The 17,479-nt window shown below is 42.9% G+C and overlaps 1 protein-coding gene across 10 annotated transcripts in view; it reads right to left on the bottom strand.

Annotated features, from left to right (window-relative positions):
• The window catches only part of SHANK2 (SH3 and multiple ankyrin repeat domains 2), a 640,917-nt gene that overhangs the window by 452,483 nt on the left and 170,955 nt on the right, over positions 1–17,479 (bottom strand). The window contains exon 1 of one of the 10 annotated variants that reach the window (XM_065592638.1): positions 7,273–7,289. The exons of the other annotated variants lie outside the window; for them this stretch is intronic. The gene's annotated coding sequence lies outside the window, so the exon portion shown is untranslated. Of the gene's footprint in view, positions 1–7,272; positions 7,290–17,479 lie in introns of those variants that run through there. 10 annotated transcript variants of the gene reach the window in all.

The following is a 17,479-nucleotide window of genomic DNA, read 5'->3' on the forward strand; positions in this document are numbered from 1 at the left end:
TTGAACTTCTGAAGATTGTCATATGCAGCTCAGAGTGTCAATAAGTTTGGCCACCCCTACAATAGCCTCATTGTACCCTTGAGATCCATGCACAGAGGGACTCTGCACATTGAGATTTTTCCTACTGCAAGGAGCTGCTTCCATAGTACCATTTCCCGCTCTGAATCCCACAAAGGCTTCTTTGTAAGTCTGGAGCTCATACTGATAAAAGTTGGTGGAGACTGGATAGGAAGAGGAAGAAGCAGGTAGAGTCCATTTGGATGCACATCATCCTCCTTCCCAAGCCCCATGGAGAAACCCTGGAGAAGATAATAATACAACTGAAATATGTTATCTTTTCTAAGAAGCTTTTTGCTAGGCTACCATGGAGGGGGAAGGGCTGGACTCTATTAGCACAGCTCCAATGAAACCACACTGCCAGGGATTTTGGGGGAGTGGTGGGGGGAGAGGGGTGGCAGCACCAAGGGGCCAGAGCCAGTAAAGAGGCACAAAGGCACTCATGTAGAAGAGACTTGGCCTCCTGGGAACCACATCCGCCCCTGAGGATCCACCACATTACAACCCACAGAAGACTAGACTATTATGTGCCACAGGCAGAGAATAGGAGGGACCAAGGTGCACAAGTGTCTGCACCCCTTGCAAAGGCAGGGAAATGATAAACTGAGATATACCCAGATAATCCTGGCAATTGACCTGTATCTACATATTGCAGAGGAAGATGAAAACACCCAAGGTCACTGCCCATCTGACATGGAGAAAAATTCCTTCTCAACCCCATATATCATGATCAGCAAGACCTTGAACATGTGAGCAAGAACCAGCCAGGCAAGCATCAGAGAAAGATTATGCTTGATGTCATCTCAGAGCCCTGGCCATCTCCATCCAATATCTGCAGCTATAGCCAACCATGATGTTTCAGAAGAAGATCAAACTTCCCTCACAACTTCAGACAAAACCAAGAGTAAGAGATGGTAAGAACCTGGGACTTAAAGATACTATGACCACAAGATACTTTGAGAAACTGCCTTGCAAGCTGTAGTAATCCCTCCGTCTCAGGCTCGGAGGGAGGCCATTCTAACTTGCTGCATCAGGCAATAAACCAAAGCTAATTAGCGGTCCCCAGCCCAAGACTCCTGGCTAGGGCAGACAGTAAACACAGTCTAGGCTCTGATTCCCTGGGGGGAGAGAGCAACAAGAAGACTTTCACCTGAGCCTTCTGGTTAAGGCAGGCAGTAAACACAGTCTAGGGGATTGCAGCCTTCTGGCGGGGGCAAGCCACAAACAAGGCACAGACCTTCAGGCCCAGGGTGAGTAGCATAACACCTCATGGTTCGAGTTGGCAGCAGGGAGACCTAGGCCCACTCTACTTCACCGGGTCCCAGCCCAGGGCCCTGACAGTGGTGGGGATCCTGCCAAAACATGCTGACTCGAATTGCAACAGCACAACCCCTTGGCTACTTCCTACCATAGTCTATTGGTGTGGCTCCATAGTCTGCAGGTCCTCAGTCTCCATGGGATATGTGGCGGATGGCAGTCCCAGCACCTCTTCCCCACTCTCAGTCTCCTGCAGGGGCAGGGTGCCACATGGCTCAGGATCTGGTCCAGAGTCCTGCAGGAGGCTAGACACATCTGCTTCCTTCACTGGCTCCAGCCCAACTGAGTTGAAGGTCCCGACTCATATACTTCCTGTCCCTCCCCTCTGCTTCCTGCGTGGGGGGGGGGCAGGGTTGGCTTGGTTCCGCCCACCAGAGAGAGTGTAGTGGTCCCTCCGTCTCAGGCTCGGAAAGAGGCCGCTCTGCATCACTACACAGGCAAATCCTGAACATAAACTTAATTCACCAGGAAAGCTGGATTTCCAGACAAAGAACCTTGCACAAGCATGGAAGCAAGAACTGAGTCTGTATACAGAGTTGACTATGGAGGATGAAGATGAGAAAATGAATCTAAAGCTTTTTTACTATCTCATTGAGGGGGAAAGGATGAGAAGTGAGTGAGACACTGTTGCCAGAAATAATTTCTGAAACACTGGAACAGCTGCTAAAGGTGTTTAATGAGTTCTGTGACTCCAGACAGAATGAGACTGTAAAAAGAGTCTGCTTTTTGACCTGAAACCAAGAAGCAGAAGAGGGAAAGGAAAGTCACTTATTGTGTATAATAACAGGACTTTGAAATGTGTTGTCCATATGCACATTCCACTGATGGTATGCATCAAAGATCAAAGTCTTTTTGCCCAGAAATACCAATAGGGCGCGCATGCGCTCTTCAGTCCTCATACTCTGCTGCGAGGATATAAAAGAGCAAGCGATGCCTGCCGCCATTCAGTTCCTTCTCACCACAGAACCCTTTAGAGAAGAACTCTGAGGCAAGGGGGATGGAAGGGCAAGTTGGTGGAATATGCATATGGACACTACATCTTGAAGATGTAGCATTTTAAATGTAGACATAGCCTGAGTGTTTCTGCTGATGTCAGTTGCACTCTGGTATAGTGTATCCTAATTGTGGCTTGTGGGTCACCTTTGCCACCTCATAACATGTTTTAATGCAGTCAGAAATCTAATTGAATAATCTTTGCACTGAAACATCAGAGCCTTTCATTCTTTCATTCTTTCTGCACTAGAGACAAACAACCTCAGCAATGTTCTGAAAGGTTTTGTGCTGGTAGGTCAAGGCTCTCTTTACATCCAAAGTATGTAACATTGCCTCAGATTTGGATGTATGATGTTTTGGAAAAAATATTGGTAGATGTATTGGTTGATTAAGGTGGAATTCTATGACTGCCTTTGGAAGGAACTTAAGATGTGTTCTCACTGATACCTTATATATGGTTGTTCAGCCATTATTAGCGATTGAATCTCTCATGTTCTTCTGGTCAAGGTCATAGCTACCAAAACCACCATTTTCATTGGCAGTATGGAAGAGGAGGTGCAGTATGGAAGAGGAGGCCATGGGCTCGAAGGGTGGCCCGATGAGGGTTGTGGGCACTAGGTTCAAGTCCCATGGGGGACTCTGTTCTCTGATGGGGGGATATTTTCAAGAATCTATTCATCATGAGGTAAACAAAGACCATATGATCCTCCACTGGCAAGTCCTGAGCTGAGATTACTGCCCGGTGCACTTTGACCTGACAAGCTGACAGACTGATTCTGAGTTCTAGTGAGTTGCCAAGAATCCATGGGATTGAAGAGAAAAGAGGGATCAATGACTTCCATTTGAACCAATAAGAGAAGCTCATCCATTTTGACAGGTAAGTTTGTCTTGCTGAGTCTTTCCTACTGTTTATCATATCCTCCCTGTGATGGGGTATACAAAGCTCACACGGGAAAACAAGGGGTTAAGGAGCTGCTCTGGGCTCAACCAGACCCACCCCACCACACATACAAGAGATGCACAGACTGGAGGAGTTAAAAGGGAGGAGAATAGTGAAGGGAAAGGACCTCTACCATGCAGCTGCTGAGAAAAAGGCTGGGGGGAGGCATGATATCTCCCTCAACAGCTGCATAAGGTCCCTCCCTGAGGGAAGGGAGCATGTGCTTCTGTTATACCCAGAGTAGGAGGTATTTCCCTTTCTCACGTACAACCCAGTTTATTTGTGTTGATTCCCTGGGTAATGGACTACTCTTGAAGGGGAGAGATTTGGAACCGACCTGCCAGAGGACCAAGGCATGAGAGGAGGCAGCTGCTGCCCCAAGATGGAGAACACTTCCATGCCATCCCTGGCTGTGAAGAAGTGCCAGATGGTGAGCTGACCTCCTTCACAGCCTCCTGTGGTAGGCTGAGAACTTTAGACAATAGTAGGGTGGTAGGATGCAGCCCAAGGAGGGCAGCCTTAAGGTGCTTCTGGATGTCAGACCTTTGTGTCACCCTCACAGAGCTCTGGGCCTGAGTCTAGTGGAGTGGGAGAGCCCAGGCTTCCCTACGAAAGCCCCCCACTCCACCCCGCATGTCAAAGGGTCTAAGCCCTGACCACCAAGCAACACCCCCCTGAGCAAAGATCATCACACTCCCTAATTGGGGAAAAGCAGGGCTGTTCTACTGATGACATCCATTGAGCCTCCATGCAGTGAAGTTCAGGAATGCCAGATTTGGGCATTGGATCAGTCCTTGGTTCTGCGACAGTAGCTCTGGAAGCAGAGGTAGTGTCCTCGGCTGGAATACTGACAGATTCAACAGATCTGTGAATCAGAACTGTCTGGGCCATGCTGCAGCTATAATGATTAGTTTGGTTGAGTTTTGTTTAAGTTTGTGGAACACTCTGTGAATTAATGGGGCTGTAAGCTAAATTTACATCAGACTTCCTGACCACAGAGCCAGAAATGCATTCATTATGGACGGCAGACTTCTCCCACTTGAGTAGAATCTCTGACATTTGTGGTTGATACTCCACTCATGGTTTGGGAGAAAGTGCCTGCTGAGATTGTCTGCTAGTCCAGTCCAGTCTATATAAGTGTATTGGCACTAGGTATTTGATGGTTGACATACTAATTCCAGAATCTGACAGTCTCCTGGCAAAGAGGAGAGGAATTGGTCCTATCCTGCTTGTTGATGTAAAATATCTAGTTGTGTTGTCAATCATGATTTGGATGGACTGTCCGGATATTAAATAAAAGGACTTGTAGAATTGTGGTATATTTTCCCGCTGTAAGATGCAGGGACTTCCTCTATTACTCTGAGAGAAGCATGAGGACTTCTTGACATTATAGATCCTCATAAAAAGGGACAGGGAAGAGGAGTTGGGAATAAGCACTGTAGAAAATTGGATGGAATAATCATGTATAATCATATCCATGGTCCATTGGTTGATGATGATAAGGGACCATGCGGGCCTGAAACGAGCTAAGCAATTCCCAAATTGGAGGTTGTTGATTTCCAGAGTCACTGGATATAGGACATATATTTCAACTGTCCCATCAAAATTAAATGTTTCTGGGACAGTGAAGACTTGGAGGTTTGACGTGTAGTGGTAGGCTATCTCCTGTTGTGGAAGTGCTGTAGTTTTCTGGGTTGTTCTGAAAACTTCTGGTGATAGATGTATGGCTGAATAAAGGGGTATTGCTGTTTCATTTGCTTCCTCTTAGGGCTGGTGTGTAGAGTCTGAGGGAATGCAAGGTGGCTCGTGAGTCCTTCAGCTTGTGGAGGTCCTTGTTGGTTTTAGAGCTGAATAATTCAACTTCTTCAAAGGGCAGATCTTCTGCCGTGGTTTGTATTTCTCTGGGGAAGCCCAATCTCTGAAGCCATGAGGCCCAGCACATAACGTTAGCCATTGCTATTGATCTGGCAGCCATATCTGGCACATTCAAAGCTGTTTGGAGACTTGTCCTGGCTATAAGCTGACCCTCAGGAACCAGTGGTGTGAAGTCCTTCCGAGTGTCATTGAAAAACTGCTGGCCTTTGCTGACAGTCTTCCCGTGTATGCAAAGGTCATATCTATTCAGTATGGCCTGATAATAGGCCTTGTTGAACTGTAGGCTTGCAGAGGAACAGGTTTTTCAGCCAAATAAATATAGTCTCTTTGACTCATTGTCTGTCAGTGTGGACCTATACTGTCTTTTCTGTCATTCACCACAACTACAAGGGATGATGGGGTCATGGTGCATATAAAAGAATTTTGCTTCCTTAGAAGGCACTCGCTCTCTTTTATCTGTCCTGAGAGATGTAGGCGGTGTCAAGGCAGGTGTCTGCCATGTGGTTATGGTCTGATTCCATGATGTCCTTGTTAAATGGGAGGAAACAGGAGCATGCAGCACAGACACAGGAAAATGTTGTGAACTGCTAAGTTATATCCATTACCTGATCTCCTCTTATGTAAAAAAACAGACCTTAAACTGATTTCAGTGGTACAGATGGGAAGCAGTTTTCCTTCCTAATTTCTCTTCAGTTGATGCAAGACAAAAAAGTATTTACTAGGTACTACTGGACTCTCATGCAACTTCAGAAATCTTTTATGTTAATATGTTTATTTATTAAATAAAAACAAAAATAGATCTGGGGCTCAATTCCTTTAGGAAATATATTCTTTTGTAACATCTTAGTGAAATATGACAATTTGACAGCTACAATACTAGGCAGAAAAGCACAAATTGCACTTAGGATTTTTCAATTAAGCTTAAGGACATAGGAATAAATACAGGGAAAGCTTAAATCTCTTTCTAAATCAGTTTGTAAGCTCAGTGCAAATATTATAGCTATATAGCTTAAAAATATATACCAGGGAACTTTTAGATTCGGTATTTTACTATTCACTTTCAGAAATCAAAGGGTGTAATCAAAAGGTATAGCATTTTGTAAATGTACTTATTGCATTTGTGACTTGGCTTTTAGCTTGCAACTTAGTAAAATACAGATTTAAAATGTAAATTGCTAAAGAAAAGTGGTGTAGAATACACTGAAAATGTTTAGTTTTCTAGTGCCTCTGTTACATATTCTCATAGCATCGTTCATTGGCATTGTTATAAGATACATATGGTTCAAATAGATTTACATATATTTCCCTTGAAAATGTATGCACGGAAAGCAACTCCAAGACTTTCTATACAAAGTAATCAATTGTTGAGTCAAGGTCTAACACATCTAACTAGAAAAATACGGGCAAAGGGAAACCTGTAGCGTTATAATATTTTGTATACATCACTTGTGCATTACCATTTTGTGGTTCACGTTGAAAACCTATGTTTCCTGGTCCAGGATGTCAGAATCCCAATGAGTTTTTTTTTTCTAAAATATATTATTGATTTAAAAGAAATTGAAGTTTTTGCAAATTATTTCAGGTATGCCACCATTTGTAAGTTTTAACAAAACTCATCAGAACAAGAAGTATCTAGAGTTTCACTACTTTGCCATTCCATTTTTCTCTTCTATACAGCAGTTGATAGATATTTACATTAAATACAGCAATAACCCTAATGTATTTTTAATTTCTGCACCAGGGCAGTTAAAGAGCTGGCAGTTTTTGCAGAACCACTTTACCAGTAATGTTACTAAAGAGCATAACTAGAAAATTCTACTTAGCATTTTCAGTATCAAACAGCTTGTATTATCAGGAAAAAATCTAATTATATAAAGTAATACAAACAAAATATATATTTGAAAAGCATTTAACTTTATACTAATATTCCTATCACCCAGCAGATGGCAAATTATGAATGACCATTGTCCCCTTTGATCTCTTCTAGAAGCATACTTTAAAAAAAAAAAGTCTTTTTTTTTTTAACTTCTACTTTTCTATCTCTGTTCTCTGCTCTGCCTTGTTCCATTGGATTGTGGGGATACATTTACCTTTTGGATGCTATCTGCTTAGATCAAAATTTCATCTTCGTTTCTTGGTAATAGAGGGCATAATAATGATATCTTCCTTTAAATAGTCCTTTTAAGATAATTTCTTCACCACTGAAAATTTCTTCTCAAAAAGCATACTGCTGCTGTTCCCAAATTTGCCAGCACATGTTAGCATACTGTGTACAAAAATCTCTTAGCAACAATACCTTAGTGTCTAACATTTTCCTTCTTCCAGCTATGATTCATGGTGCCATCTGTAGCCAGATATTGACAGGCAGTAATCCTAAAATAGCCATTATACATTTGTTCAACAACTAGTTTTAGCATCTGCAAGTATAAATTATGGGGAATGGCCAATATTTCTTTGAGGCTCTTCACCATTCTCTTGATTATTATAATATTGTTTCGATAAAGGTCTGCCTTGCTCACTTTGCATTTCAATGAAGATCAGTGTACTTTTATTTCTTTATATTGCAGTAGCACCCAAAAGCCCATTATGCTACATGCTATCCAAACACATAAGACATTGAGTTTAATGTATATAAGTACCAAATTTTGGCTCCTTTACCCACGCTCAGCAGCGATTTGCTCTATAAGCTGTCTCAGAAATCAATTTTTAAAAAGTGCAACACACTTGAAATAATAAAAACGTAGGACCAAGCCCTACTGAAGTCCCCTAGAGGGGACTATTTGCATGAGTAAGAAAAAGAGAATTTAGCCCTAAAGTTGAATTATGTACACAATACTGACATACATAATTATGTTTGGAGGGAGTATCTCAGTTTGCTCTGCTCTAGGTAGGGGAAGCAGGGTTCAGTCCTTAGTAGTATGCAACTTTAGCGCCATTGTGGCCAAGATGCAGTTTCCGAAAAATGTGCAAAAAGTTCTTTATGGACCTGCAGTAATATCCACAGAATCCCAGAAATAACTAATTCCTTGAGAGTCATGGCCTCGGCCAGATGATTACCGCCTTCACCTTCTCTGGGTCCATAGCTATACCATATACAGACACTATGTGTCCCACATACTGCACAGATGTCTGGCAGAAGATGCACTTGTCTAAGAATAACTTGAGGCCAGCATCTTCCAAACGATCCAGGACTTTGCACTGCCGAGTCTTATTTTCTTCTAACGTGCGCCCGAACACCATTATGTCATCCAGATACACCAGACACTCTAACAGGTACATATTCAGTACCACCCACTCCATGAATCGCTGAAACATGGCCAGAGCCCCAGACACTCTCTGGGGCATGTGATTAAGTTGGTAAAACCCCAAGGGGCAGATGAACACTGTCTTCTCCCATTCCTCTGGGACTTCATAGTATCCACTGTGGAGATCAAGGACAGAGCTGAAGTTCAGGCTATCCATGGCATCATCCACCCAGGACATTGTGTATTGGTCGGGGAACATCTGCAGGTTCAGGGTGCGATAGTTTTTCCACATGTGCACCTTGCCACTTCTCTTTTGTACTAAAATGATCGGTGATGCATAGGGGTTCCTGGATTCCCCAATGACACCTGCTTGAGCCAGTTCCTGTAGGTGCTGCCTCACATCTTCGATATCAGCGGGGGTTACTTGTCTCAAAAAGGCCGACCATCCTGCATTCAGATATAGTGCTGCACATCATGAGTACACCCAACATCCCACTTGTGCATAGAGAAAAGAGCCTTCCTTTTCACTAACTTCTCACACAGGCGGTCCTTCCACTCAGCAGGAATGGGGGAATCCCCAAACTGGAAACCATCCCTCCCAAAAGGTCTAGCCTTGATCTGTTGAGATGGGAGGCCCCTTACTCGCTGGTATGTGGCTTTACATAAAAAGTGCATTGGCAGCTCCTGCAGATAGTTGTTCCGGACAATCTCATGGCACTTCCGCGCCAATTTCTGGAACAGGTTTGCATTTGTCCCAATGATTAAAGGTGAATACTCTCTTCCCTCTGGATCTGGGCAGACCAGCACCACTGTTTCTATTTCCTCAGTTACCCCTGCAATGTCCTTTAAAACTGGACATTCAACAGGATATATTTGTGATAAGGGCAGGAGTCACAGATGGCGGCGGGTAGAGACCCTCTTTGGGGAGGCTACCTCCCGCCTCTACCCCCCACACCCACCCCACGGCCGGGGCCCTTACACCTCCTGCCCCTCCCCACCGCCTCCACGGCCAAAACCACAAGCCCGCCCCCGCCCTAACCGGAGGGGCCCCGGGATGGCCGAAGCCCCAAGTGCCATCCCCCATGCCCAGAGGAGCCCCGGGCCAGCTGCCTCCCCTCCCTGGACCCAACCCATCCAGGGGAAAACATGTGTTAGAAGACACTTTTGATATGCCCCATGCAGATTCCAGGGCGGCTGAGGAGGCAGTATGTACATGGGGCATAATGAAGCAAAAACTTCACCACCAAACCCTGAACTGGGGGTCCGGCGGCTGCAGCAGCACCAAGGGAGGCAGCGCCTCCCCTCCCTATTATACCCGCCGCCCACAAATCACAGCCAATTCCCCAGACTGTCAGGCCGGATAGGGGATGCAAGGGTAAATGCTGCAGGTGTTCTCCGTAGTAAGATACATAAAGTATGGGGACTTGTGAGACGCAGTCCAGCAATGCCTCACACAACTGTCCTTCTATACAAACAGGTACTACACCCTGGGGTCCCACCAGCCCATCTGGGTAACCTCTGCTCGTGGTTCTTGTTGGGGAGCCTTGAAATTTCAGGGTCTTGGGTTGCTCCTTCCCCAAGTCCCCCTTGGGCATTTCCCTGAAGCTCCCTAATAGTTTGCTGCAATCTCTGAGATACCCTTACATGGTCTGTTTTGTTTTGGCAGTCAACGGCATAGTGCCCATCTCTCCCACAGTTGTAAAAGAAACCTTGCAGGCTATCACCCCTCCTGCTACTTTCCCCTCTTGCAGAGGGCACAGTATGTCCCTGAGCCTTCAACATTGCCACTTCTCAGGTCAAATCTCTTAGCACCACTGCCACTGATGGGGCCTCTTCGGTCTCTCCAAGCACTGTGGTAGTGTAACTCCCTGTCTTCTTTGGCTGCACCACTGTGTCCACTTGCAACAATTGCTCATTCTCTTCCTGTATCTTTTGAATGAGATCGTGGAATGGGGGTGGGGTTTGGGCCCGCTCCCTCAGCTGCAGTTGCCACAACATCAACCCGTCTTGTCGAGTGCCCCCAAGGATCTGGTCCAACCTAGCAGAATCGATGCACTTGGTGACGATTCCTTCCTTCTGCACTACCTGCTATAGCAAATCCTCTAGCCTCCTGATGAAATCTGACACCGTTCATGCGGCTCCTGATAGGCATGGCAGAAATAATACAGGTCTTCACGGCTACCAATAGCGCCGTAGACACTTTCAGGAGTGGCTAAATAGTCTTGCACCATTGCAGCTGGTTGGGAGTCTTTCAGGGCTCGGACAATCTGCATGGCAGCTCCCCTCAGACTCTCGAGCACACATTTCCACTTCTCAGCATCAGAGCATTCCCACTTTTAGACAAGGGGCATCGCAAAATCCATAATCATCCTCCCGAGAGGGTCTGGGTGACACCCCGGAAAAGAACGTAACCGCTTGTATGGTGCACTTTCATATGCCGGCTTCAACGCATCTTTGAGGATGTTCCCCCGCTCTTTGGCCCACTCCACCAGGCTGGTTGTTGCAGGTGTTGAAGCCCCTCCTAATGCCAAAATTAATTCCTCTTGTGTCCGCTTCTCATCCACCATCCATTTCTGCGCTAATGAATCCACTTCAAGCGACACAGGCACACTAGTTGGGGACCACTCTCGCCCCAGAATTGTCTAGAAGTCACCTCCTACTTGCACCTCTTTGGGCACCTTATCAAGATTTGCTTTCTTGGAGTGAGTACATAGTGACACCATGCTCTTCACTTTGTGGCTGTAAATACAGGTATGGACCTTCACTCTCCCCAGGCTCTCCTCAATTTCATTTGTTTCCATCGCTTCTGGGAATCCTGCCACCTGCACAGCCTTGGTTACTGAGATTCATGCCCCTCAGACAGGTCTTCTAGTAATCCCCTCTCCATTTATTTATTTATTTGCTGTGAAGAAAGTCACTCAGGTGTTTCTTTGCTCTGTGAAGGAGCACCCAGGGTGTACAATGTAGGTGTGCATGTGTGTACTGCTACTGCAAGTCCCATACAGGTCACCAAGTGTAGCTTTAGCACCATCGTGGCCAAGATGGAGTCCGCTCTGTAGGCAGCTCCAGCCAAGAGAAGGCGCATGCAGGAATGCAGCAGGGAAAGTCTCTTCCACCCCAGGGCCACCAGTTCCAAAGTGAACACACACACCAGAAGAGTCCAATGAATATAGGAAAGGGAAATATTTATTTATAGAGGCATGAGTGGAGAAAAAACAACAGGAGAAATAAAGGGAGCAGTAAAACAGGGTTGCATTCAACACAAGGCACAAAAAAACAAGTGGCTGGGCAGACACGGAACAATGTGTCTGCACACAGAGTTCAGGAGTCCTGGGCAAAGTTCCAGTCCAGTGGTGAGTCTTGGGTAATCCTGGTCATCTTTGGTGCCAGTGAACTTTCCCCAACAGACCCCTCCAGTGCCCTCTTCTGCCATTCTCGGCAAAGCCACACAGAGCGACAACCTCCCCACTTAACTAGCTAACAGCCTCGCTCCTTATTCCAAATGCAAAGTCACGAGCCACAAGCCACAGTACTCACAGCCCCATATGGCTCCAAGAAGAAGTGATACTGGGTCCAGCTCCAGTTTGTCCTTCTTGGTTGATTCCTCCCTGGCACAGTGCTCCTCCTGCCTCCTGTCCTGGGGTGTCCCCGATCAGCTGCTCTGTCCCTCCTAGGCTTCAGGCAGGTTCTTGAATGCTTCACACTGTGAGGGCCTACTTGCTGCAGCCCGTCTGCAGCTCCAGACACACATACCCTGTCGCTCTCCCTCTCTCTCTTCCCCCCTCATCCCAAGAGCACTTCCTCCTTCTGGAACAATCAGGACTTCCCCATCACGAAAAGGGTGTTATAAGTACAAAATATGACTAACTAGTAACTGCATCTCTAAAATTTACCTTACAGAGTTAAATAATAAAAAGCAGCAGTATATGGCATGAATTACTTAAAGCAGCAAATCAACATTGTGGGCCCGATCCAAAGCTCACTGATGTCAATGAGAATCATTCATTGACTACAATGGACTTTGAATCAGACACTGTGTGGTGAATTCATTACAGCATTCTAAGATAGATAATAGCTGGGGAAGTTAAGAGGCATAGTCAAGGGGAGAAATTGGGTAAGTCACTGGGTGAGAAGGGCAGGAGTCAGAGGTCATAAAATCCACAAAGTGTGTTTTATTTTCATCAGTAAAATAACTTATGGAAAATAGGATGGTAGTAAGTCACAGGTATGGGAGTGCATGGAACACAAGGGCAAAACAACATCAGTAAGAGAGCAAGCAGGTTGACCTACCCAGCTTGCAGAGATCAGAAAGCAGTTCCCACATACATCATGATCACAGGGAGACTAACCCAGCAGAGAGCAGAAAGAGAACACAAAATTCATAGTTGAAATAATGGTCTTGGAGGGGCTGCAGAGACATACTGCATTCTACCCATGAATTGGGGGATAAATTATATCCATCCCACCCCCAGTGACATCTCTGCACAAAACCCATTTATTGAGTTTTAGGGCAGAAGAAAAGGGGATCTCTTCTACAGTGAAAATATATCATATCTATAGCAAAAACATTATTAAACATAACAATTACATGTCACATAGAGAATCTGCTTCCTAACTGACAGTGCTATAGTGTCAAAATAGATTAATATTAATTAGGGCTGTCATGCAATTAAAAAAAATTAACCACAATTAATCGCGCGATTAAAAAAATTAATTGTGCTGTTAAACAATAATAGAATACCATTTATTTAAATATTTTTGGATATTTTCTACATTTTCAAATATATTGATTTCAGTTACAACACATAATACAAAGTGTACAGTGCTCACTTTATATTTATTTTTATTACAAATATTTGCTCTGTAAAAAAACCAAAAGAAATATTTTTTCAATTCACCTAATACAAGTACTGCAGTGCAATCTCTTTACCGGGCCGCCCAGAGGATTCCGGGGGCCTGGAGCAAAGCAATTTTGGGGGCCCCTTCCATAAAAAAAAGTTGCAATACTCTAGTAACATGTATTTGGAAATGTAAAAAATAACCAGTGAAATACATTCAAAAATTAATTTTTAATAATTTGAAAATACACGAAATACATTCTCGTGGGGGCCCCTGCAGGGCCCGGGGCAAATTGCCCCACTCTCCCCCTCCCCCCAAGGGTGGCCCTGTCTCTATCATGAAAGTTGATGTAGAATTATGTACAAAAATAACTGCATTCAAAAATAAAACAATGTAAAACTAGAGACTACAATTCCACGCAGTCCTACAGGCAAACAAGTTTCGTTACAATTTGCAGGAGATAATGCTGCCCGCTTCTTGTTTACAATTTCACCTGAAAGTGAGAATAGTTCATATGGCACTGCTGTAGCCGACATTGCAAGATATTTATGTGCCAGGTGCACTAAAGATTCATATGACCCTTCATGCTTCAACCACCATTCCAGAGGACATGCGTCCATGCTGATGACAGGTGCTGCTCGATAATGATCCAAAGCAGTGCAGACCGACGCATGTTCATTTTCATCATCTGAATCAGATGCCACCATCAGAAGTATGATTTTCTTTTTTGGTGGTTCAGGTACTGTAGTTTCTGCATCAGACTGTTGCTCTTTTAAGACTTCTGAAAGCATGCTCCACACCTTGTCCCTCTCAGATTTTGGACAGCACTTCAGATTCTTAAACCGAATTCTTAAACCTGGGTCGAGTGCTGTAGCTATCTTTAGAAATCTCACATTGGTACATTCTTTGCATTTTGTGAAATCTGCTGTGAAAGTTTTCTTAAAACAAACATAGAATCATAGAAGTGTAGGACTGGAAGGGACCTCAGTAGGTCATCTAATCCAGTCCCCTGCACTCAAGGCAGAATTAACTAATAACTAGACCATCCCTGACAGGTGTTCGTCATTGGAGGTTTTTAAGAACAAGTTAGACAGAGATTCTACAACCTCCCTAGGCAATTTGTTCCAGTGCTTTCACCACCCTGACAAGTAGGAAGCTTTTCCTAATGTCCAATCTAAACTGCCTTTGCTGCAATTCGAGCCCATTGCTTCATGTCCTATCATCAGACGTTAACGATATGATATTTTCACTCTCCTCCTTGTAACAACTCTTTATGTACTTGAAAACTGTTATCATGTCCCGCCTGCCCCCTTCTCTTCTCCAAACTAAACAAACCCATTTTTTTTAATCGTTCCTGCTCTGTCATGTTTTCTAAACCTTTAATCATTTTTGTTGCGCTCCTCTGCACTTTCTCCAATTTGTCCACCTCTTTCCTAATGTGTGGCACCCAGAATTGGACACAGTATTACAGTTGAGGGCTAATCAGTGCGGAGTAAACTGGAAGAATTACTTTTCGTGTCTTGCTTACAACACTCCTGCTGATATATCCCAGAATGATATTTGCTTTTTTTGCAACAGTGTTACACTGTTGACTCATACTTAGTTTGTAACGAACTATAACCCCCAGATCCTTTTCTGCAGTACTCCTTCTTAGGCAGTCATATCCCATTTTTTACGTGTGCAATTGGTTGTTCCTTCCTAAGTGGAGTACTTTGCATTTTCCCTTATTGAATTTCATCCTGTTTACTTCAGACCATTTCTCCAGTATGTCTAAATCATTTTGAATTTTAATCTTATCCTCAAAACACTTGCAACCCCTCCCAGCTTGGTCATGTGCTGGGTCATCATCTGAGAAATATATGGCAGAATGCAGTTAAAACAGACCAGGAGACATACAGTTCTCCCCTAAGGAGTTCAGTCACAAATTAAATTAACACGTTATTTTTTTAACGAGCGTCATCAGCATGCAAACATGTCCTCTGGAATGGTGGCTGAAGCATGAAGGAGCATATGAATGTTTAGCATATCTGGCACTTAAAATACCTTGCAACGCCAGCTACAAAAGTGCCAGGTGTATGCCCGTTCTCACTTTCAGGTGACACTGTAAATAAGAAGGAGGCAGCAGTATCTCCTGTAAATGTAAACAAATTTGTTTGTCTTAACGATTGGCTGAACAAGAAGTAGGACTGAGTGGATTTGTAGGCTCTAAAGTTTTAAACTGTTTTGTTTTTGAGTGCAGTTATGTAACAAACAAACAAAATCTACAATTGTAAGTTGCACTTTCACAATAAAGAGATTGCACTACAGTACTTGTATAAGGTGAATTGAAAAATACTATTTCTTTTGTTTATCATTTTTACAATGCAAATATTTGTAATCAAAAATAATATAAAGCACTATACACTTTGTATTCTGTGTTGCAATAGAAATAAATATATTTGAAAATATAGAAAAACATCCAAAAACATTTACTAAATTTCAATTGGTATTCTATTGTTTAACTGTGCAATTAAACGTGATAAATTTTTTTAATCGCAATTAACTTTTTAAAATTAATTGCATGAGTTAACTGCGATTAATCGACAGCCCTAATATTAATAAATATATTTAAATGAAATAAATTAGAATATATAAAGAGCTAGAAGGTAATGGGAGTATTATTGCTCAAAACACACAGTAACATAAGGTATGATGGAGCAATTCTAGCCCCAGTGAAGTCAATGAGAATTTTACCATTGATTTCACTGGAACTAGAACTTTACCCTGAATAGGTATTTTTTCAACATATTTTACAGAATATATCGCTATTAAAATTTGATTCTGTATATTCAGCATACCACGCATTTAAGATATATTAACAAATGGTGCAGGCCAAGCATAATACACCATTTTATATATTTTCATTGCTGAAATGCTGTTCGTATTGACAGCAGATTTTCCTGCAACCCTGGAAATCTGTGAAGGGCTCTTGGTATCCAAGCAGCAGTACTGGGATTGACTAGCATAGTGGGTGTAAGTGAAAGTTAGGAGAAGGCTACTGTATTATATGATCACATTTTATTTGTTTGTTAGATGTTTGCACCCTGCAGTGTTTTCTTAGTGGGGCTTTGCCATACCCATTTTCCAGAGGCCTTAATGTTGTTTAAAAAGAAGAATTTGTTGTATTTTACACTGTTCCTTCATGAAAACCCACAACTTATGTTCTGAAAACATATTTAATTTTTTTATTAAAGCTAATGTTAAAAAATTATATAATACATAGGTTGAGAAAAGAATGTCTGTACATATGGCTATAATGCTTAGATTATCCACAAATACAAAATTTGTTTTTAAAGTAATAAGATACATATAGTGCTTAATCAACAGTAACACAAATTTAGGTGAGTAAATTTAAGGATACAGTTTAGATATTAGCAGCCGAGTATTCAGGTACATCACTCATGAAAAGTTATACAGGGAGTTGGTTGTAGAAAGCAAATATGGGAATGAGTATAGATTGTCCCTCAGTAATTGAGCATTTAGGGCAGATTTCCAAATGGACAAATACAATCCATGAGGAAAGTATTTCAGTTACTTTCCCCACTGCGCTTCCATTATTCTCATAAATAAACCATGACTGAATACTGTCTCAAGATTAAACTGAGCCTGCATGGAAGAATATAAAAAATGTAAGCCTTTTTCTCACAACATGCAAATAAATCATCTCACTCACTGGGCTCTAAAATACAAACTTCCCTCATATGACAAGAGGACCTTCTGTGATGTAAAAAGCACCTTGCCAGCAATTATTAAACAAAAAACCATGGACAAATAGATTAAAGTCATCATGAAACAAGAAAGGAGGCCAAAAAAATAAAATTGGGTGGGGGTGTTATTAGGGACAACAAGCCAAATTCATCCCTGGCAGGACTCCACTGATTTATATAGAGTAGTTTTTAGTTGAGAATCAGGATTTCTTGTTAGGCTTACCTACTTTATATCAAATTGTACTTAAGCCTCTTCCTTCCCTCACTCCAAGCATGTAAAAACCTAATGTCTTTCACTCGATAAAGACAAGAACTTGCACTTGTGTTTTTTTGCTAGCTTACAAATGCCACCTAGCGAAGAATTCACAAGCCAGATGCATTTCTGAAATCCCTTCGTTTTGTTTTAATAATTAATATGAGAAAGGAATAGCAAATTCTGTAATATGTACATTTAGAATTATAGTCTC

The sequence above is a fragment of the Chrysemys picta genome, chromosome 4 (assembly GCF_011386835.1).
Source record: "Chrysemys picta bellii isolate R12L10 chromosome 4, ASM1138683v2, whole genome shotgun sequence".
Lineage (NCBI taxonomy): Eukaryota > Metazoa > Chordata > Testudines > Emydidae > Chrysemys > Chrysemys picta.